This window comes from Nelumbo nucifera, chromosome 3 (assembly GCF_055504915.1).
Source record: "Nelumbo nucifera cultivar China Antique chromosome 3, China Antique-T2T, whole genome shotgun sequence".
NCBI classification, from domain to species: domain Eukaryota; kingdom Viridiplantae; phylum Streptophyta; class Magnoliopsida; order Proteales; family Nelumbonaceae; genus Nelumbo; species Nelumbo nucifera.
The window spans coordinates 77,719,282-77,726,366 of NC_142651.1; the positions used below are offsets into that span (position 1 = coordinate 77,719,282).

The window sequence follows — 7,085 nt, forward strand, 5'->3', positions numbered from 1 at the left end:
AGGCGAAGGCGGAGATGGAGATGGAGACGAAACGCTTCCTTTCTTCCTGAAATTTTGGTTTTACTTTGAAAATTTGAAGAATAGTAGAGGGTAAATTTGACTTTTCATTTTTTCTGTTAATACTTAACGGTGATGTCAACTATTAGAAACAATAGCGGTAGTGCAAGACATAGTTAAACAGTAAGGATATAGTTTTGTCAATTAGAAAGGTAGTAGGGGTAATTTAAGAAATTTACCAGATATTTTTTCATATATATTTTATATTATTCATATATTATAAATGAATATATTTATGTATTATAAGTTTCAATTACCGATTTGGAGAATAAGAATTCACATCAGCCTCCCACAAGGGGGCATCCCACAAAGTCTCACAGCACATCCCAGTCGGTCATGTATTGAGAATTCCCAATAATCTCTCATCATTTCTTGTACTATCATTAGGAGATGTTCTTAATATATGATTGGGATGTATTGTATCATCGAGAGATCTTCCTAATACACACGACTGAGATGTGTTGTGGGGGCTGAATTTGGCTCGTAAAATAGGTTCGTGAACACCCATAAAGCTATTAAAAACAAAGCAGAGCTTTTCGGACCCCATTTACTCTTCTCCATCGCTGAACACCCCACTTGCAGCCTGAGCTTTTGGTTTTGGACAATAATAGGTCTGTACTTTGTACGAGAGAGAAATCCAATGAATGTCTTCTTAGTCGATAGTAGTTGGTTGTTCAAACTCTTGGACCAGGACAGATACTGTCCGAGAAATCCAAGTCCAAGTACAACTAATAAAGCTAATATAAATTTTAATTTCAGTGACGTGGTGGGATTAGCTCAGTAAGAGTCCAAGAGAGAGAGAGACCTAAATTTTTAATTTCAAACTTGGACTAGGAGTGTTACCCAGAAATCCCACGCCTAGTATAACTAATTAACTACTACTACTGCTTCAATTCTGATACTACTCGTAGAGACGTAGACCATTCACCAAAACCATGAACCGCATGTAGAACCAACCATATTGGCCATTGGGCCACAGGACGAATGGTTCAACCATCTGCCTTTGACCATTCGACTCACCCAAAATAAATAATGCAAAAAATAAAATATGATTCCAAAATATCTTTTACTACTATTTTAATTACATTATTTTACGTTAAATAAGCAGAAACATACAAATATTATTAGAGTTCACAACACCCACTAAAAGAATGGTTCGACCATCCGGTTTGGCTTAATTAGGCTTATTTTCCCGCCGCATAACTGAACATAACTGCCGTCTGCCGAGCCTGTTGAAGAGTTTCTAACTGCGTAAGCTTTCTGTTCCGCGTAAACACGATTACGCGAGTCCCAGATTTTAGAAACTATGTCTTCCTTCTTCTTCTTCTTCTTCTTCTATAAAATGGAAGAAACTGAGACTTACACTTACACTTCTGACTACTGAGATAGATGATCTCGAAAATGGAGAAGGCGACATGGATTAGAGGAAAAACCATCGGCCGTGGAAGCTACAGTGTTGTTTCATTGGCCGAAACCAACCACCATCTCTTGCCGCCTGTCATAGCTGTGAAATCGTCTGATTACTCCATGTCTGGATCGATTCAGGAGGAAAGAAAGATTCTTACCCAACTCCAAGACTGCCCACAAGTTATTCACTGCTATGGCGACGATGTCACCGTTGAGGACGGTTTCATCATCTACAATCTGTGGCTTGAGTATGCTTCTGGAGGCAGTTTACACGATCGGATAGTGCGTTCTGGTGGTGGGTTGCCGGAATCGGAGGTCAGGCGCTACACTCGCTCAATCCTCAGAGGCCTCAGTCATATTCACAAGTGTGGCTTTGTTCATTGCGATCTCAAACCTGAGAACCTTCTGCTCGTGCCCAGCTCGTCTTCTAAGGGGAGGAGCTCTGTCAAGATTGCCGATTTGGGGCTCTCTAAGAGGGTTGGAGAAGATATGCTCTGCAGGGAGGATGGGATGCTGTTGAGGACCACGCCTCTGTATGCAGCACCTGAATCGATTAAATGCTGTTTGTATGAGCCTTGCTCTGATATATGGTCTCTTGGCTGCACTGTCATAAACATGATAACTGGTAAGGATGCTTGGGATTTTCCTCCAGAAGCTGATGTGGATTTATTCTTGAATAAGATTGGTAACAATCCCGTTGTGCCTGAGATACCGGAGAAGTTGTCCATTGAAGGTAAGGATTTCCTCAACTTGTGTTTCGTTAGAGATGAGGCTCTTCGATGGACTGCAGATATGCTACTATTACATCCGTTTGTATCTGTTGATGATGAAAACGATGAAGGGGGAGAAGAAACAAAAGGGGCCCAAGTGGAAACAGGGAAATTTGAGTTTGTTCAATCTCCAAGACAGGTGTTTGACTTCCCTCCTTGTGGAGAGAAAACGAGGATCTGTGCCGAACTACCTGGGTTTTAGAATTACTGCTGCTCCAAGAGTTTTTGCAGTGGCATCTCAGTTAACCGGATGGAGGGTCTACAATCAGAACAAGTAGCATTATTGAACAAACATTAGGTTTTGAACCATGCATGCAACTCAAATTGAGGAGAGAGCCCCCTGCAATGCCAAATTCCTCTTTCTGAAGTCCCCAACACATGATTGTGTTTATTCAGAATCATCTGTAAATATTGTGCACATTTCATTATTTGCAAATTATTCATTCACTGAAAAAATTATTCATTCACTGAAATAAATTGCTGAATTATTCATTACTTTTTGTTTATGCACTTTTCCTCTGTTTATTCTTATTTTAATAGTTCTTTTTTTCTTTTATTAAACCTACTTTAGGCATTTTGCATAAATTAAATTATAAATGACTCCATAATCAAAATTAAATACATAAATGCTAGTACTGAAATATTCAACATAGATTGTTATCCAAAGTCTAAACAGGTTTATTTTAGTTTCTCCTGAAATATGCAATGTACTGCATAAGTTTCTACTTTCATGTGTACCTACCTATAAGTATTAGTTTAAGAATGTGATGAGAAGTTATCTCAGATGCTCTTTTCATTTTAGCACGATGAGCTAGCTAGTGAATTATCTTAACCTTCAATCATTCCACTGACTGATTGATTTGGACCAGTTACCATTAAGAGATGGGTTGCCTGTATATATGCAAGTAACTGCCAGAACATTCTGTATAAATATTAAAGAAGATATTCTTCAGAGGCCATTGCATGGTCAAGTAGTCTAATCTTAGGCTGACATTCATTAAAATTTAGGTTCAAGTCTGGGTGTGGTCACTTTTTTGAAAATTAAGCCAAAGTTAGGTTTGTATCCAGTCTATCCCTCCCAAGATGCTGGATAGCTTGGACCAACAATGGGCAATGGCCCTTAAAGGAAATGTTTTTCATTTTCCTTCATTTGGTGCAAGTCAGCCAGGCCTCACTTCTAGCTGTTACATTTCTGTATATAGTAGATCTTTTAGAGAATGGATAAAATTGTTAAAATAGCCAGGCTTATGCTCATTAGCTGTTTAGACAACAATATCAAAATGTATAGCTCATTCCTATGGTTCTGGAAACAGATGTAGACATCTTTTATTTTCTCTTATTTTTTCCCTTTCACTGATAAACTTGTATGCAGCCTGTGGAAACTGTGATCATCTCACTTCTGGTTCCATTGTTTATTGCAAGTTTGTAATAATCATATTCCACACAAAGGAAAAAAGTGTTATGGGGAGTCCATAATTAAAGAGGTTGGCAAACCTAATACAGGATTTTCTTTTCAGATTTTTATTATATGTTTTCATATAATTCTTTCTGGTTCCTACAGGGTCTTACCTAATTAAAAGGTGTCACATAAGACATCAATATAGTTATTGAACAAAAGTCTCTTGAGTTAAGAAGACAAGCTTATAAGTTTGCCACTGGCATTTCTAACTTGGTATGAAGTTGTAGGGCCCTATCGGTCTTTAATTCCTCCATCTGTCTTCCTCCCTGTCAAAGAATTTTTTTCCTTGCAAAAGACAAATTTCATATCCAATGATGATAATTTTGGTTATATTATTTTCACTTTATAGGCCTGCAGAACTTGTGGAAGCAGCTCAAAAGTTTGGCATTCCTCTAGAAAAATTTGATCTATTAGGTGGCTAAATTTTCTAGTCAGGATTATACAGGAGTTCTCCAATTTACATAACTGACCAGTTCAGATACTTCTAATATCAGATCACATGTGAACAATTCAATGTTTCAATTTTATATGACCATTAAAAATATACAACAATCCACAGAACTCACTATTAGCATTACTATGAATTTGTCCTTGTTGCCAACCATTCAAATGCATGCATATAAAATGGACAGTAACTGAGAAATTAACTAGTAAAATGAAAATCAAGTGAACTTCCAGAAACAAAGAAGACCAACTTTAAAGCAACAAATAGAAAATAAATTGACAAATAAAATGGGATGTCATGGCATACAAAAGCTAAAATACAGAAAGTTCCTTTTTTAAAATCAAAGGCAAGGACTTTCTCACTGATACGACTACTGCAATATTGGCTATTCAGATATTTCATGGGATCACCTTCTTGTAGTTATCATTTTCAAGTCTATTACCACTTTTCTGAAATTTAAATCATTATAAGGAGAAAAGTAAGCTACAGACGAAGGCATTGGTTTGATCTACAATGACTAATTAAGAATGTTCTGTCAAACTCTACTCACTTTTAGCATAGAAGCATAATCATATGGTTCACCACCTTGATTCTCTAACCAAGTATACCCACTTACTTTGATGTGATAACCAATAGTTATGGTTGAACTTATTTTCTTAAGGAACACATCCATCTTATTTCTATGTCCAAGAGACACCTGTAATGATCAGTTACAAATCTAGTTTCCATAAAAATTCTATTAAATGTTGTGCATAACTTTCTTATCGCTTATGCCTATAGAAACCACTAAGTTGCAGGGGATACCCTTGACTTTGTTTTGACAGGGAAGAAGTGTCCCCATTGGGGATCTTATAAAAGAATATGTGGTGAAAGCTTGTATAGAATAAAAAGATTAGCACAAGGCTGAACCATCCTAAATAGACTAAGTAGAAATAACGTAACCCACATTGAACAGCTGCAAGATTTTACTCTTCCAATTCACTACACATGCTCCACACAAGCACACTAGTAGATGAAAAATGAGCTCTATCCATTCTATGCATCAAATGGATAAGAGCTCTGAAAACTCCATTGAAATGGATATTTGAAGTAATACTCTGCTATCTCCTACCCAAAATGCTAAGAACCTTATAAATTGGTGTTATTTGAAGGTTATAGAGTTACAGGTAGCCAAGAAACAGATGCCAACTACCTAGTATTTCATTAGTCTTGCCTAGGAGATCCCATCTAATTTTGGTTCTATTTTTGATGATTCTAAGTTAGGCATTAAAGCTATCAATTCTATTTTTGGAGCTAACCATCATAGATTTGTCAATTGATTTTGAAATGAAAAAAACAAAAAAAAGTGATGAAAAAATCTAACCAAAAGAATAAGCAAATGCACCAAAAAAGACTAAACAATAGATTATCAAGCATTTATATAAACCCAGAAAAAGAATTCTCTTCTTATGTATAATTTTAACTGAAATTTACTATTGATGTTTCAAAACAATCACTCTTTAAAGACAAAAGAAGAATGCCAGACCTGTTCTAGACGAAAGAAAAAGGAAAACAGGCCTCTTCGCTCACTGCCTCTCTACTACTTACATTTTTAAGCTACCCAAAAGAAAGAAAAAATAAATGAGTTCAGTAGGTGGGCAATCTATACATTAGGAGTGACCTTGCTAGAATCATCCCAAATATATGTCACCAAGGGATAGAGAGGCACCAGCAAATCTCTTAGAACATCAGTAACATTGAAAAACAAGTGGTTCATCATTAATAGAACTTGTTTTAAAAGCAGACCATTGAATTAATTGAGATGCAGTTGCAAATTTTTTGAGACACAAATAGCACTGAAAAACATGCACTTCAGAATTTGTGTCAATGGTAAGTTACTCAATTGACTAAGATACCATTGCAAAACTCCTGCCACTCCAGTAACAATGAAAATATGGTGCTTCATTAGTAGTTACATTTGAATGAAAAGATACCAGGAAATCTGCAAACAAAGACTCATAGTGTACCCTCCTATCATTATCGACATAAAGCAAGGTTTTTAAAACCAAACCGGACAACGAACCGTTCAAGGGTCTGGTTTCCGGGTTGAATGGTCCAACCATTCGAACTGAATGGATGGCCTGTTTTGACAACAAAAATAAAAAATTTTAAAAAAATTAAAAATGGCCAAAACTGTTGGACGGTTCAAACAGTTCAACTGTCGGGGTCAGTGGTTTTCTGACCAAATCAACAGTTTTTGACGAAATGACGATTTTGGGGTCAAACAGAACCTGTCAGGTAACTGGTTCCTGGTTTTCCAGTCCGGTTTTGAAAACCATGACATAAAGTTTGCTCCTAATGAATGATTGAAAACCATGCATACATCCATCTTGTTTCTACATGCATGTCTAAGAGTTAAAAGTAATGATTGGTTACACGTCCAGTTGCCACAAAAAAAAAAATCTATTGTTGCACAAACTTTCTTATAACTTATGCCTATAGTATCCATCAAGTTGTAGGAGATACCCTTAGTCTTTGTTTCGATAGAGCAGGAACATCCCCACTAGGGATCTTTTAAAAGAACATGTGATGAAAGATCGCATACTTAAAATGAGAAGATCAAATCAGATAATGATAACAGAGGATAAAAAGATTTACATAAGGCTAAAACAATTCTAAATAGACTGCATTGAAGTGATCTAACCCACGTATCCAGGTTATCTGACGTTAAACCATCCTCAAATAAATGCACTTTGAATAGCTGCAGGATTTTAGTCTTCTGGTTTACTACACATGCTCCACACACACACTGGCAGATGAAAAAGGAGTTGTGTCCATTCCATGGATCAAATAGCTCTGCAAAGTGCAAACTCCATTGGTATGGAGATGAGAAGTATCTAGATACTCTGATATCTCCTACTCAAAATACTAAGAACCTAAGTAGCCATGACACAGATGCCAACTACAC

The 7,085-nt window shown here is 36.6% G+C and overlaps 1 pseudogene; it reads left to right on the forward strand.

The window, feature by feature from the left end:
• Window positions 1–1,302: 1,302 nt before the first annotated feature.
• LOC104610259 (mitogen-activated protein kinase kinase kinase 20 pseudogene) lies at window positions 1,303–2,726 on the forward strand (annotated as a pseudogene).
• Window positions 2,727–7,085: the final 4,359 nt, after the last annotated feature.